Source organism: Ranitomeya imitator, chromosome 6 (genome assembly GCF_032444005.1).
Source record: "Ranitomeya imitator isolate aRanImi1 chromosome 6, aRanImi1.pri, whole genome shotgun sequence".
Taxonomy (NCBI): domain Eukaryota; kingdom Metazoa; phylum Chordata; class Amphibia; order Anura; family Dendrobatidae; genus Ranitomeya; species Ranitomeya imitator.
The window spans coordinates 129,175,583-129,203,033 of NC_091287.1; the positions used below are offsets into that span (position 1 = coordinate 129,175,583).

At 42.6% G+C, this 27,451-nt stretch overlaps 1 protein-coding gene across 1 annotated transcript in view; it reads right to left on the minus strand.

The window, feature by feature from the left end:
* The window catches only part of TMEM108 (transmembrane protein 108), a 268,881-nt gene that overhangs the window by 97,734 nt on the left and 143,696 nt on the right, over positions 1 to 27,451 (minus strand). The window lies entirely within an intron of this gene.

Genomic DNA, 27,451 nt, shown 5'->3' on the forward strand with positions numbered 1-27,451 from the left:
GAAATGCGAACAGAAGGGCAGTTTCAGCACAGCGTTTTTTTTACTGCCAAGAGGCAAAATGGTTTTGCTACTTGTGAACATAGCCTTATGAGGAGTTCTCTTTCTAATTTATTTATCATGGTATTTAGAGCTAATGATTTACTCTTTGTCTTCTAATATTTTATGATTCAGATTTTATGGTATGATAACATGGCACTTGTGGACTGACAAGCTAGCTTTGATAGATCCTGATAATAAGTCAGAAATACCTCAGCTCAGTCCACATCTTCATATGTGGATTTCATTGCTTGCCTATGGGGCACAGTCTGCCTCTCGGGCACAGTCTGCCTCCCAATGTGATATCTCCACTGTCATGTAACTTCTTCAAGCAGAAAATCGACGAGCTATACCTTTATGTTATATAGATCAAAATGCTGATTAAATGAAATTGAAAAATTCTGAAGAGTATGTTAAATTTAATCTCAACTATGTGTAAAACAAGCAGATTTCATATCAAATGCGTCACAGGCTGAGAGTTTAACCTGCTGATGTAAAATTGTGATTTGAAGCAATGGGAGAAACTTCACAGCAAGTGTTCTTCCAGAGCTTCATCTAAGCAGAGGCTCCCTGCAGCACGTGACATGAGACATATCTGTCATATTCTACTATTCTGTTCACAACGTATCAAAAAATACATGGCTCATTATACAATCGAGACTAGCTTCTACTACTGCACAAACTAAAGGCACCTCCCGGCACTAAGCAATGCACATCCTACAATGGTCACTATTCTACAAACCAGTCATGCATCTTAGACACAAGTCATACCTATCAATTTTTTGGTCAGTGAGGTGTGTGAGATCTTTTTTTTGCATTTCTATGTGTATCATTTTGTAGCACAAAAAAAAATCTCTGTTTCTTGGTGAATGTGCAAAAAATTGATTTCTATTACTTTTCTTGCAATTTTTAATATAATTTTCTGAAACATTCTAAATTAAGATTCAAATGTATGTTCCAATTTGTAATGAATTTTATATACTTAAAAAAGGATTCTCCGGTCTTAAGCTACAAGTCTTCAGTTACTCTATGTGACTGGAAACTTATGAATCCTCACATCACACGCACTGTGAGGATTCTCCAGTGCCAATGACGGGATCAGGCGGTCTTGTGACTATGTGACTGCCAGTATGCGATTTCCATAATTCCGGCCACATTCCTACTAGACTATGTCCGACCTTGCACTATACACTTGCATTGAGTGGGGCCGCACCCATCTAGTTGGCATGTGGACGCATGTATGCAAATCACATACTTGTTGTCATGCACTGGCATCTTCGACACTGGCATCGAAGAATCCTCACAAAGCGGAGTGCTCGTGATGTGAGAGTTAAAAAGTCTTCAGTCACACTTTAACATGTTTTCATAACTTATAAGACATTTTTGTTACAGGGTTATTCTCTTCAATTTTACATTGGTATTGTTATATAGTGCTTGTAAAAACAAGGAACTTTGTTATGTTATTAAAAATTCTCTCTGTTCTCATGAATGGAAGAATTGTTTATTTTATTGTTCATGGCTCATTGCCTAGATTATTGGTGGCTGAACATGCAGCAGGGCTTATAAGCTTTTTCCAACAGAGCTTGTAAGCGCTGCTCTAAAGCTAGCCAAAATTCTAGAGCGCTCTTTAAGTTCCTGATCCAGCCTGCCTCAGTCCCAGATGCGTTGTCTCTGCTTGCACCATTGGAGAGCGCACGGTTTGGGCTACCATCGAAACAATGAAAATGGTCCGAATTGTCAATCAAGCAGAAGCGCACAGTCCCCAAGAATACAGGGGGCAGGGGAGAGGTGCTTTCTGGCTTCAGAATATGCAACAACCCCTTAAAGGGAACCTGTCACCTGAATTTGGCGGGACTGGTTTTGGGTCATATGGGCGGAGTTTTTGTGTTTTTGATTCACCCTTTCCTTACCCGCTGGCTGCATGCTGGCTGCAATATTGGATTGAAGTTCATTCTCTGTCCTCCGTAGTACACGCCTGCACAAGGCAAGATTGCTTTGCGCAGGCGTGTACTATGGAGGACAGAGAATGAACTTCAATCCAATATTGCAGCCAGCATGCAGCCAGCGGGTAAGGAAAGGGTGAATCAAACACCCGAAAACTCCACCCATATGACCCAAAACCAGTCCCGCCAAATTCAGGTGACAGAGTCCCTTTAAAAATAATAACATTGTTTTATTTCGTATTTTTTTTACCGATTTAATAAAACTTTTTTAAATTTTTCTTATGTTTTTTGTATTCTAGTGCATTGGTATAAGTATGTATTACATTACTGCCTGCGCTTGGAGTCACAAGGGGCAGCCCTTATGATAGCTTTTGATCACAGTATAACAAAGAGAATTCTCTGATCTGCGGTTGTTGAGGTTGCAGTTGTCGACAAGTCAATTCAGGACATTATTAACGGTTTCAATAAATGACACGAAAGAATCCCATTCAATGATGATGGTAGATGCTTCTTTTCTTTAGACGCTAGAGCAATAAATAGGATATTCCTCAACAGAGCAGTGAACTGCCCATCACAGTGGGACAGTAAGATATTTGGGTAAAATCTGAAATAAGGATCGTACACGCATCTAGATCATAAGTAGAATATTACATCTGCTGTAAAGTAGATATCGGCACAACATCACTACTTTCCAATCATGCAATTCTCTTCTTGTCTTTATTAGGAAGAACTGACAGAACGGCCCGCTTTAACCAGTAATTCTGAAAAAAAATATGGGCTCTCCTAGACCGAAGCCTCATTGTGTTATCTGCAGAAAACGTCTGCTCGTATCTTTTAGTCTCACGAGAAGCAGGAGACTCATTATCACAAATCACTCCTTATAGGAAGCCATGTTAATAGGCCAAATGTCTATCCGCAAGATTCTCCAAAAGAATGGCTGGTAAGGCGCCATCGACTGTAAAGTGAGGACTTATGTGGGAAGACGTGGAGGGCTGTCCTAGTAAATTATAAGCCAAACGCTCTGACATGACAGCATTTTAAGTGACATAGAAAATTGCAGATCCATGCTCCCCTGCTGTGTCACTGTTCTGTGCCAGTGTCCTCAGATCTCGTCTCCTCGCCTGTCACTACAGCGCTTCCTGAGCGTCTCGCCTGCGCACTTACTGTGCAGTCTTCACATTCTTCACTTTACAGGCTTTGTAGAACAGAGCTTTCTTTTTCTGTAAATGAGGTCGGGGTCATACAGTTCTTAATGCTCAATCTTTTATTATTATAATTCCCTCAAGTTTCACATGTCAGATAATAGAACCATGTCTCAGCGCTTGTTTTACCAGGAGGACTCACTGAGACACCACACGGACCACTTGTATATAGCACAGTCCATTGATGGCCCATGTAGCCAACTTTTTGCATCTATCTATATTTTACATCTATTCTACATTTTAACTTCCAAATCATTATTATTCATCCATTAACCCCTTTCTGCTATCAGACAGAATAGTACGTCCAATGACAGTATCCCCACCTTTGATGTGGGCTCCGGTGGTGAGCCCGCATCAACGCCGGGACATATCAGCTGTTTAGAACAGCTGACATGTGCCCACAATAGGCGCGGGTGGAATCGTGATCCACCCGCACCTATTAACTAGTTAAATGCTGCTGTCAAACTCTGAAATGCGTGCATCTGTGACCCTGTCACGTGATCGGGGGTCATCGGCATGTCGGCATGACAACCAGAGGTCTCCTTGAGAACTCTATGGTTGTTAATGCCAGATTGCTACGAAATCATTGTTTTATCAGCAGGACATTGTCACTAAAGGACTAGTAATCCTGCTGCCATGTAATCCTCCATATTCATGAGCTCTGTAAAACCCCGCACCCTCAACTGATTGGCAGCTTTCTGGCTATGCACAGTATACTGATAATAATAATTTTTAAACCCCCACACATTCCGCAACATCTTACATTTTAGAGGGAACTTGTACAGACAATAAAAGCATTACAGAATAACACATAAAACAACAGATATCAAAAGAAGTGAGGGCCACGCTCGCAAGCTTACAATCTATGAGTGTACGTAGAAAGCTGCCAATCAGTGGTGTGGGTGGGGCTATACAGAGCTCAGCATTCAGAGAACATAGAGTAACATAGTAAGGCCGAAAAAAGACATTTGTCCTTCCAGTTTAGCCTATATTCTGTCAGAATAAATCCCCAGATCTACGTCCTTCTAAAGAACCTAATAACTGTAAGTTACAATATTGTTACGCTCCAGGAAGACATCCAGGCTTCTCTTGAACCCCTCGACTGAGTTCACCATCACCACCTCCTCCGGCAAGCAATTCCAGATTCTCACTGCCCTAACAGTAAAGAATCCCCTTCTATGTGCGCTTAGTAACCCGATATTTACCCTGGTTACCATTGTAAAAGTAAAAAAAAAAACAGTACATACTCACATTCCGGTGCCTGTCACGTCCCCATCTTCAGCTTCCCGCACTGACTGTAAGCGCCGGTCGTAAAGCACAGCGGTGACGTCACCGCTGTGCTCTGCTTTACGGCCGGCCGGCCGGCGCTGACGCAGTCAGTGCGGGAAGCTGACGGCGGGGGACGTGACAGACACCGGAATGTGAGTATGTACTGTTTTTTTTTTTTTTACATTTACAATGGTAACCAGGGTAAACATCGGGTTACTAAGCGCGGCCCTGCGCTTAGTAACCCGAGGTTTACCCTGGTTACCCGGGGACTTTGGCATTGTTGGTCGCTGGAGAGCTGTCTGTGTGACAGCTCTCCAGCGACCACACAACGACTTACCAACGATCACGGCCAGGTCGTATCGCTGGTCGTGATCGTTGGTAAATCGTTTAGTGTAACGGTACCTTAACTGGTAAGATTACCAGCTAAAGGAACATTACCTAGTCATCTATGTTAGGAAATTGCCCATAATAACTTTGAGGGCATTGCTAAAGATGTTCTCTTATGGAAACCAATCCAGATGTCCAAGCATAAAATTGCGTCGTACAAAATCAAGTACTTTTATCATCTTATGTACTCACAAGCACAACATTCTTCATTTCCTTAGTCCTTAAAGTAAAATCCATTTGTAACAGATGACTAACTCTTACCAACAAGAAGCCAAGCTAATGCCCGCTTTGTTTCACTGTGTGGCTAAAATGTCTATGGTAATTTGACAACTGCATAAAAATAAATTGTGAATCTTCAGAAAGTGAATCAGGGCACGGCTGCTGTTATTACAGGTCTATTCTGCTAGAAAAATATACAGAACGAGTTCTATTACAATGGCAGACCATGCATTTCTCAGTAGGCTGCTTTAGTTGCGGCTATCCTTTGATATTTACGCCATGGTGGTTTTGAAAGCCACTTTATGGACTTCAGTAACTTCCTTACTGCATACAGAAGAATGGATTTTTCACGATGGCTTTAAGATGATATAACTACCGTAAATGCAGCTATTGTTACACAATATACTGTATAAACCAGGGTATGAGAACAAAACTGATAAAAAAGACAAGTGATGTTGCGGTAGCGTATAAGATTCCAGCTTTGAGGCTAAAGCACATCTGTCACTAGATTTTAATTGATAAACTGCAAATATTGGTAAATGGCATTTTCAGTGGATCTGATGAGAACGGTGTACTTTGAAAATTCATGTCAGAATAGCTATATAATTCTGATGTTAAAAGACTTGTTCGTCCAGGTTTAGGATGAAAATCTGCAGTTACTCTACATGACTGCACACTTCTGAACCTTCATGGTGCGTACACTGATTGCTGTCAGGATTCCCCAGTGTCTGTGGTGAGAGTGATCAGTCACGTGACCGCATCTATGCCATTTTCATACTTCCAGCCACATTACGACTTGACTTTATCTGGCCTCACTCAATACAGGTGAATTGAGCAAGGCCCAGCACGTATAGTCAACACATGTCTGCATGTATGCAAATCATGGTTTTGTGGTCTCGGGATTACCTGCTCACTCCACCTACTCTGGGGAATCCTGACAGTGTGCGGTGCACACACTGTGAGAATTCAGAAGTCTGCAGTCACATAGAGCAACTGCAGACTTTCATCCCAAACCTGGACAACCTCTTTAAGGCTGGCTTCAGACTTGCGTTCCTGTGCACCGCGGATGGCAACCTACTTCCTCCTTGCTTCCTCCGTGAAGCTCCGCCCAGGCTCTGCCTACTGCCGGCTGGGTCCAGCATTTCCCTGCGTACCTTTCTTTAACATTGGGTATGTAGGGACATGCGTTGTATGCGGATGTGTCCGCATGTGGCTATTTGAGGTGTGCGGTGCCCGCACGGAAACGGAAAACACAGGAAAACGCTGGACGCAGTAGGCAGAGCCTGGGCAGGGCTTCATGGAGGAAGCAAGGAGGAAGTACACTGCCATCCGCAGCACACAGGAACGCAAGTCTGAAACCGGCCTTAGATGATCATTTTATGAGTCCAATGGTTCACTTTTACTGGCGAGTAGCATCCAATGATTCTCTCATGTGAGAGAATAGGATGTTATATGCAGATGACCCTCGGCTCAAACTCTGCCGTGAGCGTGAGCCAGGTATCATTTCCCATTCGCTCCCATGTGAGAACTGGATCACAGGTGTGGAGAAGAAGGAGAACTTAATTTCTCCATCTTCTCCATTGTGTGAGTTGGTGTATATTAGACTGCGCTCAGACGACATCCAAGTGCAGTTGATGATTTGCACGCACCCATAGACTTGCATGGGTGCACGCTGTCTGATATACACTGCCAATCACAGCATGCAGCAATTTTTTTCCTCATGCTGATTCGGCTTGACAAAAAAAAAACGCTCATCAGCACTGCTCCATAGTATAACATTAGAGTGAGTGCTATCCGATGGATCATCACATCGCACTCGACCAAGTTATAAGGCAATGTGAGCGAATCCTAAATGTATAGAAACATTTTGCAAACGTATACTGTAGTTATTCTTTAAAAGGAACCTGTCACATTGAACATGGTGTCTGATTAGTAAGACAGCATGTTAAAAGCTAGGAAGACCTGACCTTGGACAGTTTGATACGAAAGAAAGGAGCAAAAATGAGTGCTTCTATACAAAGTGGATGTTTCCACACATGCCAGTCAAAGTACTAATTTCTTATCTTAAAATATTAAATTTTTCTTTCCTTGGTTCATGCAAGAATTAATTAATACCAAACACCACCGTAAAATTTTAATAAATCCAGTTGACTTCCAAAGTTCTTCCACATTCATTTACAAGATATCGTTACATGAGGACTAACATTGCTTGGAAATGCAGATCTACAAAGGTGGAAATTGACATGTCTCTGGGGAAGTGCTATTTTTGCCGGAGCGAATATGAGCATCTTTAATTCACATTGTCGAGCAGACAGGGCGTGTTATTAGTGCCTGCTGTGCGCTGTCTGGAAGACTGTCTGCCACACGGCTGTGTATAGAGATAACTCTTCTCGGGGCAGACTGCTCACCAGTCATCTCCTGCGCAAAATATTTCAGCTCATAGATGATGAAAAATGTCTTTTCTTCAGTAATTCAAGAGGACAGTTTACTTGCTGACTACAATGGGATTTCCGAAGACGAGATTAATCATTGGTTCTATCGCATCATTTTTCCCACTACATAGTTTTTACTGATCATCATGTCTAACAGAAAAGTGATTGCTATTGAAGGGTGTATATTATCAAAGCAAAAAAAGAGAAATTCCAGCTCCTAAAATTCCAAGTTTATTCAAAGCATTTAAAACAATGAATCCAAACGTGATCGAGGCAACGCAATTCATTGTTTGTCTTTGTTGTATCATGGAGCCAAACAACCCGCTTAACATTAAAATGAACACATGTTATTCAATTATTTAAAAGCATACCCAAATAAAAAATAATACTAAGGGTGCAGTCAGACGACCGTATTACTTGCGTGGCCGTCGGCTCTCCTGACCTGAAAAACACAGTTGCATATGCTGTCACGTTTAGTTCAGGGTAACAGACAGCCAGTCCGAGGATTGCGATGTGATCCTCGGGCTAGTAATACGGCCGTCTGACTGTGCCATAATGCGTAAAAAAGGGCAGAGACACACTGCCGTATTTCTTGTGCGAGAATCGCATCGTAAAACTCGTACTGGCTGTCGGCTCTCCTGACCTGAGCTTGACAGCTGCATAGTAATCCATCATGCTGTCATGCTTGGGTCAGGAGATGTGCTGGCCAGTCCGTGCAGTGTGATGCGATTCTCGCACGAGAAATACGGCCGTGTGTCTCTGCCCTAATCACGAGAATTTGGCTTGGATAAATGCCCAAGCAGGAGGTAACACTAATGTATGACCATAGAAAATGCTAATACAATATGACCATAGAAGATGAGACCTATTAGTGGAACCAAATCCAATTAAGACAATATAGGGAAAAATAGGTCCAGATTCTTGGTCTAGTAAATGTCACGGATAAAATTCAAACAGTTCTGACTGTGGTGGTTGGCACCCTAATAAGTAACGATAAAGGTGCTGCCACTCTCTGAAGGCTGTCCCTAAAATTATCCCTATAATATTAGCTGTAATGACTAACTTAGGAAACAATCAAAAAAAGAATAATACAGTTATCTTTGATAAGCATAATTATCCCTAAAGGTACCTTCACACTGAACAACTTAACAGCGATATCGCTAGCGATCCGTGACGTTGCAGCGTCCTGGATAGCGATATCGTTGTGTTTGACAGGCAGCAGTGATCTGGATCCTGCTGGGAGATCGTTGGTCGGAGCAGAAAGTCCAGAACTTTATTTCGTCACTGGATCTCCCGCAGACATCGCTGAATCGGCGTGTGTGACGCCGATCCAGCGATGTGTTCACTTGTTACCAGGGTAAACATCGGGTTACTAAGCTCAGGGCCGCGCTTAGTAACCCGATGTTTACCCTGGTTACCGTTGTAAATGTAAAAAAAAAAAAACACTACATACTTACATTCCGGTGTCTGTAAGTATGTAGTGTTTTTTTTTTTTTACATTTACAATGGTAACCAGGGTAAACATTGGGTTACTAAGCGTGGCCCTGCGCTTAGTAACCCGATGTTTACCCTGGTTACCAGGGGACTTTGGCATCATTGGTCGCTGGAGAGCTGTCTGTGTGACAGCTCTCCAGCGACCACACAGCGGCGAAACAGCGACGCTGCAGCGATCGGCATCGTTGCCTATATCGCTGCAGCGTCGCTTAATGTGACGGTACCTTAAAGGGAAGGTGCCATCAAAAAAAATTTTTTTTCAGAAATTGTAAAAATGTAAAGAATTAATGATTACATTTTCTTAAAAAATATTATCATTTGTTTATAATTTAGTAAAATATGAAAAATAATTTGAAAAGTTTTGGAATTTCCACTTTTCAACACTAGGGGGAGCAGCTGCTGAAATTTCAGAAAACCCTAGTGTACAAATAGCTCACATTACTGCACTGCAGTAATTATGGGCGGAGTCTGCTGACGTGTGTGATGTCTCCTCTCCTCCCCTTATGGGTGTTTGCTAAGGGATTAGAGAGGATGAGATTCAGGGACCCAGTGAGCAGCCATTTTGTTGGTGACTGCAGAGTATGGCTGCCGTCACACTATCAGTATTTGGTCAGTATTTTACCTCAGTATTTGTAAGCCAAAACCAGGAGTGGAACAAATAGAGGAAAAGTATAATAGAAACATATGCACCACTTCTGCATTTATCACCCACTCCTGGTTTTGGCTACAAATACTGAGGTAAAATACTGACCAAATAATGATAGTGTGAAGGCAGCCTTATACTGACAAGTAGACAGTCACCAAGGATGGCAGGCAGCAAGGATTCTGGGAGATATGTGGTGGAGGGAGCAGGGTGACAGCAGCACAGAGTATTTCAGGAGAGCAGTGTGCTGGTCTATAGGGGCCCCCTGTTTGGTGTGCGGAGCAGCCAGGGATTGTACATAGAGCGCTGTCTTTTATACACATGGATGGACCGTCTGCTCCACAGAAATCCAGGAAACATTTCTGCGGATTGATGGCCTGGTCTGATCCAGACTTTGCATGCAGACCCCATTCCCCTCCTCAGATCCTGTCTTCTCCATCCTGTCCTGGCGATGTGTCAAAGCGAGGCGACAGGCGCAGTCCGGGGTGACGCTGGGAAGGAAATGTAGCCATATAGTAACGATAAAAATGAGACCCCTCTCTTCAGCTGCCTCACCAGCCCTGACTGCACCTAACTGGAGGTCATGCTGCCCCCTCTATTACTCCAGACCCGCGTGCAGGTGCTCAGCCAGAACCACCATAGAATGGGTCCGCTTTCTGAAGATAATACTGCCATAGTGTTCTCACATAATACTGCCATATAGATCACACACAATACTATCAAATAGATCACACAATACTGTCATACATTTCTCACATAATACCACCATATAGATCACACATAATACCGCCAGTGTTCTCACATAATACCACCATATAGATCACACATAATACCGCCAGTGTTCTCACATACCGCCATATAGATCACACATAATACAGCCAGTGTTCTCACATACCGCCATATAGATCACACATAATACTGCCATAGTGTTCTCACATACCGCCATATAGATCACACATAATACTGCCATAGTGTTCTCACATAATGCCGCCATATAGATCACACATAATACCGCCAGTGTTCTCACATACTGCCATATAGATCACACATAATACCGCCAGTGTTCTCACATACCACCATATGCTTTTCACATAATACCGCCATATAGATCACCCATAATGCCGCCACATAGATCTCACATGTATTGTAAATAAAGACTCGGCCAGAATAAAGTCCTTTATTAATCTTTTTTATACCATACCGAACACATAATCCTCGACTCCCTCATCTCCCACAACAAAAATAATAAACCACAATGGGGAAAGACACGCAGGGGGAGAGCAGTGCATAGGAGAGGATTAGATACTGACTTCTGAGCCGTGTATCTAATCCTGTCCTGTGTGATACTGTGCTGCGCCGTGTATCTAATCCTATCTTGTGTGATACTGTACACAGGACAGGATTAGCTACACAAGACTAGATTAGCTACACAGGACAGAGGTAGCAGTGGTAGATGGTATATAGAGGCAGGCAGCAGTGGTAGATGGTATATAGAGGCAGGCAGCAGTGGTAGATGGTATATAGAGGCAGGCAGCAGTGGTATATAGGGGCTAGTAGCAGTGGTATATAGGGGCTAGTAGCAGTGGTATATAGGGGCTAGTAGCAGTGGTATATAGGAGCAGGTAGCAGTGGTATATAGAGGCAAGTAGCAGTGGTATATAGGGGCTAGTAGCAGTGGTATATAGGAGCAGGTAGCAGTGGTATATAGGGGCTAGTAGCAGTGGTATATAGGGGCTAGTAGCAGTGGTATATAGGGGCTAGTAGCAGTGGTATATAGGGGCTAGTAGCAGTGGTATATAGGGGCTAGTAGCAGTGGTATATAGGAGCAGGTAGCAGTGGTATATAGGGGCTAGTAGCAGTGGTATATAGGGGCTAGTAGCAGTGGTATATAGGGGCTAGTAGCAGTGGTATATAGGGGCTAGTAGCAGTGGTATATAGGGGCTAGTAGCAGTGGTATATAGGGGCTAGTAGCAGTGGTATATAGGAGCAGGTAGCAGTGGTATATAGGGGCTAGTAGCAGTGGTATATAGGGGCTAGTAGCAGTGGTATATAGGAGCAGGTAGCAGTGGTATATAGGGGCTAGTAGCAGTGGTATATAGGGGCTAGTAGCAGTGGTATATAGGGACAGGTAGCAGTGGTATATAGGGGCTAGTAGCAGTGGTATATAGGGGCTAGTAGCAGTGGTATATAGGAGCAGGTAGCAGTGGTATATAGGGGCTAGTAGCAGTGGTATATAGGAGCAGGTAGCAGTGGTATATAGGGGCAAGTAGCAGTGGTATATAGGGGCTAGTAGCAGTGGTATATAGGAGCAGGTAGCAGTGGTATATAGGGGCTAGTAGCAGTGGTATATAGAGGCTAGTAGCAGTGGTATATAGGGGCTAGTAGCAGTGGTATATAGGGGCTAGTAGCAGTGGTATATAGGGGCTAGTAGCAGTGGTATATAGGGGCTAGTAGCAGTGGTATATAGGAGCAGGTAGCAGTGGTATATAGGGGCAAGTAGCAGTGGTATATAGGAGCAGGTAGCAGTGGTATATAGGGGCTAGTAGCAGTGGTATATAGGGGCTAGTAGCAGTGGTATATAGGGGCTAGTAGCAGTGGTATATAGGGGCTAGTAGCAGTGGTATATAGGGGCTAGTAGCAGTGGTATATAGGGGCTAGTAGCAGTGGTATATAGGAGCAGGTAGCAGTGGTATATTGGGGCTAGTAGCAGTGGTATATAGGGGCTAGTAGCAGTGGTATATAGGAGCAGGTAGCAGTGGTATATTGGGGCTAGTAGCAGTGGTATATAGGGGCTAGTAGCAGTGGTATATAGGAGCAGGTAGCAGTGGTATATAGGGGCTAGTAGCAGTGGTATATAGGGGCTAGTAGCAGTGGTATATAGGGGCTAGTAGCAGTGGTATATAGGGGCTAGTAGCAGTGGTATATAGGAGCAGGTAGCAGTGGTATATAGGGGCTAGTAGCAGTGGTATATAGGGGCTAGTAGCAGTGGTATATAGGGGCTGGTAGCAGTGGTATATAGGGGCTGGTAGCAGTGGTATATAGGAGCAGGTAGCAGTGGTATATAGGGGCTGGTAGCAGTGGTATATAGGGGCTGGTAGCAGTGGTATATAGGGGCTGGTAGCAGTGGTATATAGGGGCTGGTAGCAGTGGTATATAGGGGCTGGTAGCAGTGGTATATAGGAGCAGGTAGCAGTGGTATATAGGGGCTAGTAGCAGTGGTATATAGGGGCTAGTAGCAGTGGTATATAGGGGCTAGTAGCAGTGGTATATAGGGGCTAGTAGCAGTGGTATATAGGGACAGGTAGCAGTGGTATATAGGGGCTGGTAGCAGTGGTATATAGGGGCTGGTAGCAGTGGTATATAGGAGCAGGTAGCAGTGGTATATAGGGGCTAGTAGCAGTGGTATATAGGGGCTGGTAGCAGTGGTATATAGGGGCTGGTAGCAGTGGTATATAGGGGCTGGTAGCAGTGGTATATAGGAGCAGGTAGCAGTGGTATATAGGGGCAGGTAGCAGTGGTATATAGGGGCTAGTAGCAGTGGTATATAGGGACAGGTAGCAGTGGTAGATGCATAAGAAAATAAAAACTCTGTACTTACCTTCAGTCCTCTCCCAGGAAGTGCTGAGTCATGTTCAGGGCAGAGCAGTGTGACGATCTCCCTGCTCTGCTCTGAACAGGTCGGCAGTGAGCAGTGATTGCAGCCTGTGCTGTAATACTAAGTACAGGCTGCAATCACAGCTCCTGGCTGCAGATACTCACCCCGAACCTCGCTCCCAGCAGCAGCTTCTCCCTCGCAGCTCCTGCTATGATCGCACACACTGAGCTGTGTGTGCGATGACAGAGGAAAAAAACAAAATGGCCGCGATCTCCTCTCACAGCTGTGACGTAGCAGCCCAGGGGGCGTGCCCAAGTCACAGCTGAGAGGCAGGAGGAGCGGTCGGAGCCTGACTGTTGGCTCCTATGCCCATGGCTGCCGTAAGTGAGGTGTGCAAGTGTCGTGTCCAGACACTTACACCCACACTAATGAAAATGGCGGCCTCCAGTGGCAAAAGTAAAAATGAATAAATAAAAAAGTATTAAAGTACTACATTTACTTTTGTATTAAAAATAATTGATTATATAATCAATAATTATTAATACAAAAACTAAAATCACGGCACCCTCCCTTTAACCCCTTAGCGACCGCCGATACGCCTTTTAACGGCGGCCGCTAAGGGTACTTAAACCACAGCGCCGTTAATTAACGGCGCTGTGGAAAAAGTCCATAGCGCCCCCCAGAGGCCGATTTTCTCCGGGGTCTCGGCTGCCGAGGGTAGCCGAGACCCCAGAGAACATGATTCGGGGGGTTTTTAACCCACCCTGCATTTGCGATTGCCGGTAATTAACCGTTTACCGGCGATCGCAAAAAAAAAAAAAGCGATCTCTTTTTAATTTCTCTGTCCTCCGATGTGATCGCACATCGGAGGACAGAGAAAAGGGGTCCCAGGAGGCCCCCCAATATTCACCTAGCTCCCCCGATGCTCCTCGTGTCTCCCGGTGGGCGCCGCCATCTTCAAAATGGCGGGCGCATGCGCAGTGCGCCGGCCGGCACCGGGGGAATCTTTGGGGTCTCGGCTGCCGGGGGTAGCCGAGACCCCAAAGAGCACGATCGGGGTCGGTATTACCGACCCCTGTTTTGCGATCGCCGGTAATTAACTGTTTACCGGCGACCGCAAAAAAAAAAAAAAAAAAAAAAGTAAAGTGTAATTCTCTGTCCTCTGATGTGATCGCACATCAGAGGACAGAGAAATAGGGGGATTCGGGGACCCTAGCATACTCACCTAGGTCCCTGGATCCTCTTGCTGCTCCTCCTGGCCGCCGGCAGCAGAAAATGGCGGACGCATGCCCAGTGCGCCCGCCATCTGTCTCCATCTGCCGGCCGGCAGGAGAACAGCAGTTGGGGCTAAAATTAGGGGTAGGGTTAGGGGTAGGGTTAGGGGTAGGGTTAGGGTTAGGGGTAGGGTTAGGTTAGGGTTAGGTTAGGGGTAGGGTTAGGGGTAGGGTTAGGGGTAGGGTTAGGTTAGGGTTAGGGGTAGGGTTAGGTTAGGGTTAGGGGTAGGGTTAGGGGTAGGGTTAGGGGTAGGGGTAGGGTTAGGGTTAGGTTAGGGGTAGGGTTAGGGGTAGGGTTAGGTTAGGGGTAGGGTTAGGGGTAGGGGTAGGGTTAGGTTAGGGTTAGGGGTAGGGTTAGGGGTAGGGTTAGGGGTAGGGTTAGGGTTAGGTTAGGGTTAGGTTAGGGGTAGGGTTAGGGGTAGGGTTAGGGTTAGGTTAGGGGTAGGGTTAGGTTAGGGGCAGGGTTAGGGGTAGGGTTAGGTTAGGGGTAGGGGTAGGGGTAGGGTTAGGGGTAGGGTTAGGTTAGGGTTAGGTTAGGGGTAGGGTTAGGGGTAGGGTTAGGGGTAGGGTTAGGTTAGGGGTAGGGTTAGGTTAGGGGTAGGGCTAGGGTTGGGGCTAAATTTAGGGTTAGGGTTGGGGCTAAATTTAGGGTTAGGGTTGGGGCTAAACTTAGGGTTAGGCTTCTTTCACACTTACGTCGGTACGGGGCCGTCGCAATGCGTCGGCCCGACATACCGACGCACGTTGTGAAAATTGTGCACAACGTGGGCAGCAGCTGTAGTTTTTCAACACATCCGCTGCCCAATCTATGTCCTGGGGAGGAGGGGGCGGAGTTACGGCCACGCATGCGCGGTCAGAAATGGCGGATGCGACGTACAAAAAAACGTTTCATTGTGCCGACGCTCCGCCAAAACACAACTGATCCAGTGCACGACGGACGCGACGTGTTGCCATCCGTCACGATCCGTCGGCAATACAAGTCTATGGGCAAAAAACGCATCCTGCGGGCACATTTGCAGGATCCGTTTCTTGTCCAAAACGACGGATTGCGACGGAATGCCAAACGACGCAAGTGTGAAAGTAGCCCTAGGGCTAGGGTTAGGGTTGGGGCTAAAGTTAGGGCTAGGGTTGGGGCTAAAGTTAGGGTTAGAGCTGGGATTAGGGTTAGGGTTTGGATTAGGGTTCGTATTAGGGTTAGGGTTGGCATTAGGGTTACGCTTGGGATTAGGGTTAGGTTTGGGATTAGGGTTAAGGTTAGGGTTGTGATTAGGGGTGTATTGGGATTAGGGTTAGGTTTGAGGTTAGGGTTGAGATTAGGATTAGGGGTGTGTTGGATTTAGGGTTTTGATTAGGGTTATGGTTAGGGTTGACATTAGGGTTGTTTTGGGGTAAGGGTTGTGATTATGGTTAGGGTTAGTGATTAGGATTATGGATGAGGTTGGGATTAGGGTTAGGGGTGTGTTGGGGTTAGGGTTGGAGCTAGAATTGGGGGGTTTCCACTGTTTAGGTACATCAGGGGGTCTCCAAACACGACAGCCAATTTTGCGCTCAAAAAGTCAAATGGTGCTCCCTCCCTTCTGAGCTCTGCCGTGCGCCCAAACAGTGGGTTACCCCCACATATGGGGCATCAGCGTACTCGGGATAAATTGGACAACAACTTCTCGGGTCCAATTTCTCTTGTTACCCTTGTGAAAATAAAAACTTGGGGGCTACAAAATCTTTTTGTGAAAAAAAAAATATTTTTTATTTTCACGACTCTGCATTCTAAACTTCTGTGAAGCACTTGGGCATTCAAAGTTCTCACCACACATCTAGATAAGTTCCTTGGGGGGTCTAGTTTCCAAAATGGGGTCACTTGTGGGGGGTTACTACAGTTTAGGTACATCAGGGGCTCTGCAATCGCAACATAATGCCCACAGACCATTCTATCAAAGTCTGCATTCCAAAATGGCGCTCCTTCCCTTCCGAGCTCTGCCGTGCGCCCAAACAGTGGTTTACTGCCACATATGGCGCATCAGCGTACTCGGGATAAATTGGACAACAACTATTGCAGTCCAATTTCTCCTGTTACCCTTGTGAAAATAAAAACTTGGGGGCTACAATATCTTTTTTGTGGAAAAAAAAATATTTTTTATTTTCACGACTCTGCATTCTAAACTTCTGTGAAGCACTTGGGCATTCAAAGTTCTCACCACACATCTAGATAAGTTCCTTGGGGGGTCTAGTTTCCAAAATGGGGTCACTTGTGGAGGGTTTCTACTGGTTAGGTACATCAGGGGCTCTGCAAACGCAACATAATACCCGCAGACCATTCTATCAAAGTCTGCATTCCAAAACTGCGCTCCTTCCTTCCGAGCTCTGCCGTGCGCCCAAACAGTGGTTTACCCCCACATATGGGGTACCAGCATACTCAGGACAAATTGGACAACAACTTTTGGGGTCCAGTTTCTCTTGTTACCCTTGTGAAAATAAAAATTTGGTGGCTAAAAAATCTTTTTTGTGGAAAAAAAAAATATTTTTTATTTTCACAGCTCTGCATTATAAACTTCTGTGAAGCACTTGGGCATTCAAGGTTCTCACCACACATCTAGATAAGTTCCATGGGGGGTCTAGTTTCCAAAATGGGGTCACTTGTGGGGGATTTCTACTGTTTAGGCACATCAGGGGCTCTCCAAACGCGACATGGCGTCCGATCTCAATTCCAGCCAATTCTACATTGAAAAAGTAAAACGGCACTCTTTCTCTTCCAAGCTCTGCGGTGCGCCCAAACAGTGGTTTACCCCCACATATTGGGTATCGACGTACTCAGGAGAAATTGCACAACAACTTTTGTGGTCTAATTTCTCCTGTTACCCTTGTGAAAATAAAAATTTGTGGGCAAAAAGATCATTTTTGTAGAAAAAATGCAATTTTTTTTTTCACGGCTCTACGTTATAAACTTCTGTGAAGCACATGGGGGTTCAAAGTGCTCGCCACACATCTAGATAAGTTCCTTAAGGGGTCTAGTTTCCAAAATGGTGTCACTTGTGGGGGGTTTCCACTGTTTAGGCACATCAGGGGCTCTCCAAACGCGACATGGCGTCCAATCTCAATTCCAGCCAATTCTACATTGAAAAAGTAAAACGGCACTCCTTCTCTTCCAAGCTCTGCGGTGCGCCCTAACAGTTGTTTACCCCCACATATTGGGTATCAGCGTACTCAGGAGAAATTGCACAACAACTTTTGTGGTCTAATTTCTCCTGTTACCCTTGTGAAAATAAGAATTTGTGGGCAAAAAGATCATTTTTGTGTAAACAAAAGCGATTTTTTATTTTCACGGCTCTACGTTATAAACTTCTGTGAAGCACTTGGGGGTTCAAAGTGCTCACCACACATCTAGATAAGTTCCTTAAGGGGTCTAGTTTCCAAAATGGTGTCACTTGTGGGGAGTTTCCACTGTTTAGGTACATCAGGGGCTCTCTAAATGTGACATGGTGTCCGATCTCAATTCCAGCCAATTCTGCATTGAAAAAGTCAAACGGCGCTCCTTCACTTCTAAGTTCTGCTGTGCGCCCTAACAGTGGTTTACCCCCACATATGGGGTATTGGCGTATTCAGGAGAAATTGCATAACAAAATTTATGGTTACATTTCTGTTTTTACACTTGTGAAAATAAAAAAAATGGTTCTGAATTAAGATGTTTGCAAAAAAAAGTTAAATGTTCATTTTTTCCTTCCACATTGTTTCAGTTCCTGTGAAGCACGTAAAGGGTTAATAAACTTCTTGAATGTGGTTTTGAGAACCTTGAGGGGTGTAGTTTTTAGAATGGTGTCACACTTCATTATTTTCTATCATATAGACCCCTCAAAATGACTTCAAATGTGATGTGGTCCCTAAAAAAAATGGTGTTGTAAAAATGAGAAATTGCTGGTCAACTTTTAACCCTTATAACTCCCTAACAAAAAAAAATTTTGTTTCCAAAATTGTGCTGATGTAAAGTAGACATGTGGGAAATGTTATTTATTAACTATTTTTTATGACATATCTCTCTGATTTAAGGGCATAAAAATACAAAGTTTGAAAACTGCAAAATTTTAAAAATTTTCGCCATATTTCCGTTTTTTTCATAAATAATCGCAAGTAATATCGAAGAAATGTTACCACTAACATGAAGTACAATATGTCACGAAAAAACAATCTCAGAATCAGCGGGATCCGTTGAAGCGTTCCAGAGTTATAACCTCATAAAGTGACAGTGGTCAGAATTGCAAAAATTGGCCTGGTCATTAAGTACCAAATTGGCTCTGTCACTAAGGGGTTAAGTTTCAAAATCTCGACGCGTTTACTCCCAGAGATAAGCAGGGTTCATCAAGAGACAAAGTTCCAACTTAGGTCCCACCACCCATGGAGGAAACAGTGACAGTGCACATTTACTTTCCCAGGTCCAGGCTTTGCTCCCCTCACCTCAGTCCACTGGTCTCTGTTGTGCTCCACATCGGACTTTGCAGGTTGCTGTCATCTCCCTAGGCCTTTTTAAGGCCTATCAGGACACACAGGTATAAAGCCTAAGGAGATGATGTCACACGCTGGGCAACCTGCAAAGAATAACAGAGGCCAGTGGACTGAGGGGGATGGACCAAAGACTGGACCAGCGACAGGTGTGTAACAGTGTGTTTAAAATCCACAAGATGTCAACTTCACTTGTAAGTACGCTGAGTTTTATGTGCAGATTTTGCTCATAGAATTGCATTAGATGCAAATATACCAAAAAGAGACCAAAAAAAAAACGCAGTGGCAATAATGCAATAGTGTTTTTGCATCATTTCTTGCCGTTTTTGGTGAATGAAACTAGTTTTATTAAATATGTACTGTAGAAGAAGCATGCATGTAATCCACACCCAAAAAATGCTGCCAAAAAAGCATAAAAAGCGCTGTGAAATCCACAACCAAAAAATGCTACCAAAAAAGCATAAAAAGCACTGTGAAAATGCCAAAAAAATGCTGAATGTCGAGTGTGTTTTTTTAATAATTTTCAATATTCTTACAGATAAGCAAAAGAATGGAGGTTTTTTCAATAACAAGTATTACACAGTAACATCTTAACCGCTACAAACATGAAGACCCCAACATATTCCTAAGCCAGCCACCCTACCTTAGCTCTCCCTGGTACAATTTCCTTAATTAATAAAAGAATGAAGGGTCTCACCCATCAGAATATTATTAAACCCTCAAATTCCCCAGGCTTCCCTGTAACTCCTTCAGTAGTTACCATTCTGTATTCACAAATGGACGGACCACTTTATTTCTGTAGAGCTATAATGAATTAGTATAAAATTCTTCCATTTAAAAAAAAAATGTTTTGTTTGTTTATCTTTATTCGTTCCGTTTTTATTTTTTTACAAAGCAAGTACTGATTTAAGTTGGTATATTATTTCACCTTCCGAAGGCATTGACATTGATAACCAGTTTCTCAATATACACTGTTTCTAGATCATAAGAATCCTATGAAAAAGCGTCAGTATATATAATTTCACATTATCCTTATTACCCGCCTTTAATATCCACAGCATATGGTCTAACTGATTTTTTTTCCAGATATTTGTTTATAAGTATTTGAATCTTTGTCCAAAATCCTTGTATCTTACTACATTGCCACAACCCATACATATCTGTTTGCACTCTTTACATTTGGGGTAGTGTAAAACTCTATCAGAGGGTAGATTATTGTATGTTACGTTAAAACCATAATTAGCTTGTGAAAATGACAAATTTTAGGCTAAGACAACATTTTACTTAGAAAAACATATTTTTTTTGCTTTCAAGTGCCAATGTAATAAAGTTTTGTGAAGAACCGGTGGGTTAACAATGCTCACCATACACCTAGGTGAATTCCTTAATTGGTCTAGTTTCAAAAATTGGGGTCACTTGTGAGGAGTTTTCATACCGCAGGAACTCCGCAAATGCAACAAGGTGACTGCAATTTATTCCAGCCAAATTTGTGTTGCAAAAATCAAATAACTCTTCTTCCCTTCTGGGCCCTGTCGTGTGCCCAAACTGCAGATTTTGACCACCTATGGGGTTATGCCATGTGCAGGAGAAATTGTGCAATAAAATTGTAGGAAGCATTTTCTCCTACTATCCCTTGTGAAAAAGAAAAATTTGTGGCTCAGGCAATTTTTTAGTGGAAAATATGATTTTTCATTTTTTATTCCACTTTGCGTTAACTCTTATAAGTACCTAGAGATTAACAAACTTTCTGACAGCAGTTATGTATTCATTGAAATGTGAGGATTTCAAAATGTTATAACGTTCAGGGATTTTCCAATCAGTGCACGTCTCAAAATCACATTAATGATGTATACTCGTAGTGCCGCAAAAAAAAAAGGAATTTTAATCTTCTCTGAAAAAATAAAAAATTGTTGCTAAACTTTCAACCTAAATACAAAATAAAAAAACTCTTGCCATTGATGCTGATATTAAGTATATATATATGGTAAATATTAATTAGTTCAATGGTATAAACATACAAAATTAGAAAATTGATTACTTTTTTCACATGTTCTTCAAATTTCAGATCTTTTTATAAAAAATTGCAAAACATTCTGGAGTTATTACCAGATAAAGCAACATATGTCAGGCTTGAAAAATAGGTTGGGCTCTTTTTAGCGGTTGCCCAGACTGGGGACAAAAGTCTGCACTCATTCCATGTGACAGCAGATAGCCGAATTTTGACAGCATGTGGTATGCACACCTTTAAGTGGTTAAAAATACAACTCATACTGAGAAAAAAAAAGATATATGGCCACATTAACAGAAAAAATTAAGAAGCTATGGTGTTCAGAATATAGTCATAGAGCAAAAATTTCTGCCTCATGAAAGGTAAAATAATCCACAAATAAATCTTTTTACTAGAACAAATGAACTAACAGCAAATAATTTAATGTTGCAATTAAAGTACATTTAGCTGTCATCATTTTAAGAAATATCATGAATATTATGACAGATAAGCGAGTGTGTCTAAGGCAATGTGTTAAATGTGTTACACCTTGAATATATCAAAGGGAGTCTGTCAACCCAAATTAATCACAAAGCCTTGTAGGGGTATAGTCCTAAAAAAAAATCATATATTTAAAGATCTATTTGCTGCCTCCATTCTGTAGAAACTGAAGTTTAATCAAACGTGCTAATTATGGTGCTCAGTGCACCGCTGGCGTGGCCAGGGTCCTTAGCGCACTGTTCTGCCTACTAGTTTTGTATACCCCACCTCCCTCAGTGGTTATTGAGAGTTCTTGCTTGCCTAGAGGGAGCACTGTCTACAGTGAAAGCTCTGTCAAGCCCCTGCTGTCGGCCACAAGTAAGGGATGGGGGGAATGCAAAACCAATAGGCGAAGCACCCTAATTAGAATGTTTGATTAAACATCAATTTCTTTAAAATGATTAGAACTCTAAGGCTGTTATTTTTTATTGGGGTTACTTCCTACCCTACATGGTGGTTACTCACTGTAGTTTACAAAAGGGGAATTGTGGAAACCACAAGAAAAACGACAATAGCGAAGAGAAACTATGTATCACAAATAACCTTTATTGATTCAAAAGAAATACATGGTAAAATACGGACCATAACTACGGACAAAGTGCCAGACGGTGCAAAGCACAGGAAAAACACCACCCGTGCCTGTGGAACGTACAGATGAAGGACTGGCTGTCTTAAGTAGTAATATACAAAATACAAAAAGTACAAGAATATATGAGCGTATAATAAGACCAAGAGCACACCAATATAAAAATCTGTTCCTAGATAGTACCCACGTATATAAAGGCAGGACCTTAACACATGGATGAGCGACCTACAGCCCTAACGTACATCAGCAAGTGCACAAGAGAGAGCCGTCATCGTATATCTATAGACACGTGGGGATAATGCCCATACCAAAACGGCCATATGTAAAAGGGCCTAATCGGCCGGTAATAATAAATGCCAAATAAAGAATCACTGCCATAAGATACTAAGATGGAATCCATAATGTAGAAACATTCGCCACTCCATGGTATATTACCTATAAGGTGCTGCTAGTGCTGCTCTGCCAGAACTCACGGCTGCACGTCCGCCCGACGCGCGTTTCGGAGAAGAACTCCTTCGTCAGGGGGCGTGTTGTTATTGAGAGTTCTTGCTTGCCTAGAGGGAGCATGTCTACAGTGAAAGCTCTGTCAAGCCCCTGCTGTCAGCCACAAGTAAGGGATGGGGGGAATGCAAAACCAATAGGCGAAGCACCCTAATTAGCATGTTTGATTTAACATCAATTTCTTTAAAATGATTAGAACTCTAAGGCTGTTATTTTTTATTGGGGTTACTTCCTACCCTACATGGTGGTTACTCACTGTAGTTTATACTATCAGCTTGTACTGACATACTCATTTTACGGACTAACTTTAACCAGAATGTTTACTTCAAAATCCTTATACACAATATCTTCAGTAACTACCAAACTTTATTAGATTCTAGGAAGAAGTAGCTTTTTTACCATTAAATGTAGCTTAGCTTAGCTCTCATTGGGTTAAGTTTTGTGTTTTTAAGTCACCCTGAGTGTAAGATACAGGGACATGCTTGATTTAAAGGGAAATAGTATCAGAAAATAACCTATTGCTTAATGTTATGTTTGCTAATGACAGGTGTTATGAAGGCAATCCAGAAACACAGTGTGCTTAGCGATCAGAGCGCACACAGTGATCTGACAAATACCCAAAAATACAAGAACAAGCTCTGAGATGTGGAAACTCTGTAGACTGCACACCTGATCCTATCCTAAACACAACTAAAAGCGGCTGTGGATTGCGCCTAACAACTACCTAGGCAACTCGGCACAGCCTAAGAAACTAGCTACCCTGAAGATAGAAAAATAGGCCTGACTTGCCCCAGAGAAATTCCCCAAAGGAAAAGGCAGCCCCCCACATATAATGACTGTGAGTAAGATGAAAAGACAAAACGTAGGGATGAAATAGATTCAGCAAAGTGGGGCCCGATATTCTAGGACAGAGCGAGGACAGTAAAGCGAACTTTGCAGTCTACAAAAAACCCTAAAGCAAAACCACGCAAAGGGGGCAAAAAAAACCCACCGTGCCGAACTAACGGCACGGCGGTACACCCTTTGCGTCTCAGAGCTTCCAGCAAAACAAAAGACAAGCTGGACAGAAAAAAAGCAACAAAAAAGCAAAAAGCACTTAGCTATACAGAGCAGCAGGTCACAGGAACAATCAGGAGAAGCTCAGATCCAACACTGAAACATTGACAAGGAGCAAGGATAGCAGCATCAGGCGGAGTTAAGTAATGAAGCAGTTAACGAGCTCACCAGAACACCTGAGGGAGGAAGCTCAGAAGCTGCAGTACCACTTGTGACCACAGGAGTGAATTCAGCCACAGAATTCACAACAGCTTAAACCAGGTATTTGTGTTAAATGCATTTCTTAAAAAATGTTGATGATGTTTTTTTTTTTCAATAGCACAATCTGTATTAAAAATAAGAAAAAGAAATCTTGCAATTTTCCTATTGGCCACTGGAGCATTTTTTGACTTTGTTGTTTCAGGAAACAACACATGTACTGTGTATAGTCAAAATAATATACGGTAGTTATAATGGTCATATCTCCACCCATTTTTTTAAATACATCTTTATATTTTAAAGATACCTATTGTTATTTTTCTTACACAATAAGTACATGTAAATATGTGCCATATTGTCATTTATCTTTTCCAGCTTGTGGGTTGCTATACCTATATTCTGTGAACTCAAAAATGAGTCTATGAATAGAAGACAGAAAGTAGGGAAAAAGGTGATGAAGCAGTTCCAGTGAAACATGAGGTGGTATGCAAAAGAAACATTGGACATGGAACACATCAAAGTTCCCAACACAATTAATAAAATACCCTACATGTAGCATCCAGATTATAATTATGATTTATGGCCTTGAAGATCAACAGCCCTCTAGAGTGGCTGTGATTTTTTGTAATTATATGTTTGGACCTATCTGTAATACTGTTTTAGTAAAGTATTGTAATCACCATAAATTATCACTTCTAGACGATTTTTTTTTGAACTCTCAATGTGTGTGAATTGACAGTGGGGTGCAATTATCCCCTTGTCAACTGGACATGTCGCTACAGTCTGTCACTGTTCATTCACTGCTAACCATTTCAGACTGTACAGTGTAAAACACTTTACAAAAGGACAGTACTAATGGCCAGATGTCTATTTATTCTTTCATTTCCAGGTGGTATAACAGATGAATGGCACAAGTATGTAAGTATTTACAACCCCAATACCAAAAAGTTGAAAAGCTGTATAAAATATAACGAAAACAAGAATGCAATGATCTGGAAATCTCTTATAACTACATTTTAGCCACAACAGAATATAGAAGAAATGTCAAAATTTGAAAGTTAGACATTTTTAATTTCAATTGAAAAAATTATCTAATTCAGAAATTGAAGGAAGCAACACATCTCCAAAAATTTGGACAGGTTCATGTCTGACATTGTGTAGCATCCCGCCTTCCTTTTACAACAGTCTGTAAAACTAGGCAAGTGAGGAGACCAATTGCTGGAGTTTTGGGAGAGGAGTGTAGTCATCTTTTTGTCTGATGCAGGATTCAAGATACTCAACAGTCTTGACAAATTGCCTCTTCTGAGAAAAAGAGGACTTAAACTCTATAGCGCCACCTGTTACCTTGACAAGCCAGAGCTGGTATGTCACTCTCCATAAGGAGAAACGTTACCCCTTAGACCCCAGTCTAGATCCTCTCATCTAGCCAAATCAGTTCTCATGCTTCGCACTGACGATGGCCAACAGCCCGAAACACCATGTCTGCGAATTGAGATACTGATTTGGCTTTTATCCTAAGTCATATTGCACGACTCGTTTAAAGGGTTGATTGTGACTTGTAAGATCGCTACTTCCAACAGGTGGCGCTATAGGGTTTAAGTCTTCTTTTTCTCAGAAGAGGCAATTTGCATATTATATTTCCCAGAGGAGCATTGCACGGCGAATAAGCCTCCTTACCTTGACAAGCCAGAGATGGTATGTCACTCTCCATAGGGAGAAACGATACCCTTTAGACAACAGTCTTTGGTCTTTTTTGCTTAATTTTTTTTTTCAGAATGCGCTGAATGTTTTCTGTTGGTAAAAAGTCTGGACTGCAGGCGGCCAGTTCATCACCCGAAATATTCTTCTGCAAAGCCATGTTGTTGTGAGGGTGATGTATGTGGTTTAGCATTGTCTTGCTGAAATATGTCATGTGTGTGATAGCATATGTTTTTTCTAAAACCTTTATACAATGCTCAGCAAAATGTGTACACTGCCCTGCCATAGGCACTAATGCAAACCCATATCATCAGAGAGGTAGGATTTTCAACTGTGCAATAATATCAAACTGGATGGTCCCTCTCCTCTTGAGATAACAGGACATGACATCTGTGAATTCCATAAAGGATTTTAAATGTTGATTTATCCAACCACAGAGCAGTTTTGCATTTTGCTTTAGACCATCTTAACCCCTTTCTTCCATCAGATGTACTATTCTGTCCGATGGCAGAACCCCCGCTTTGATGTGGGCTCCAGAGATGAGCCCACATCAAAGCCGGGACATGTCAGCTGTTTTGAAGAGCTGACATGTGCCTGCAATTGGCGCTGGTGGAATCGTGATCCACCTGTACATATTAACTAGCTAATTGCCGCTGTTAAACTCTGACAGCGGCATTTAACAAGCGCTTCTGGCCATTCGGCCAGAAATACGCACATTGGTGACCTCTGTCACATGATCGGGGGTCATCGGTGCATCGGCATGTCAACCAGAGGTCTCCTTGAGACCTCTATGGTTGTTGATGTCGGATTGCTATAAGCGCCACCCTGTGGTCGGCGCTCATAGCAATGCTGTAATTCTACTAACAAGAGGTGATCTGAGCAGAGCTAAACAAGTTGTGCCAGCTTCTAGCATCCCATGGAGGCTATTGGAGAATGGCAAAAGTAAAAAAGAATGTTTTTAAACATATGAAAAAATAAAAAAATGTAAAAGTTCAAAAATCACCCCCCTTTCGCCCCATTCAAAAACAAAAACAATAAAAAAAATTAAACCTACAAATATTTGGTATCGCCGCATTCAGAATCGCCTGATCTATCAATAAAACAAGCGACAAAAAAATTAAAACCGCCAGAATTACTTTTTTTGGTCGCTGCGACATTGCATGAAAATGCAATAACGGGCGATCAAAAGAACGGATCTGCACCAAAATGGTATCATTAAAGCTCAGCATGCAAAAAATAAGCCCGACCCCAGATCATGATAATTGGAGACGTTACGAGCATTGTAAAATTGCACATTTTTTTAGCAAAGTTTGGAACTTTTTTTCACCACTTAGATAAAAAAAGAACCTAGACATGTTTGGTGTCTATGAACTTGTAATGACCTGGAGAATCAGAGTGGCAGGTCAGTTTTAGCATTTAGTGAACACTTTTTTTTTGCAATTTCACCGCACTTAGAATTTTTTTCCCCGTTTTCTAGTACATGACATGGTAAAACCAATGGTGTCATTCAAAAGTACAACACGTCCCACAAAAATAAGCCCTCACCTGGCCATATTGACAGAAAATGGCTCTGGGAAGGATTGGAGCAAAAAACTAAAACGCAAAAACAAAAATACCCCGGGTCATGAAGGAGTTAAATGAGCTTTGTCCCAGAGAAGATGGCAATGTTTTTGGATTGTGTTATTACATGGCTTCTTCTTTCCATGATTAAGTCTTTTATTTGCATTTGTAATTTATGGCAAACTGTTTTCACAGACAATGATTTCTAGAAGAATTCCTGAGCTCAGGCAGTTATCTTCACAACCAAATTATGCCTGTTTTTAATGCAGTGCCGACTGAGCACCCATCATGTGCACATGGATTTCTCCAGAATCTCTGAATGTTTTGATGATATTATTTACTG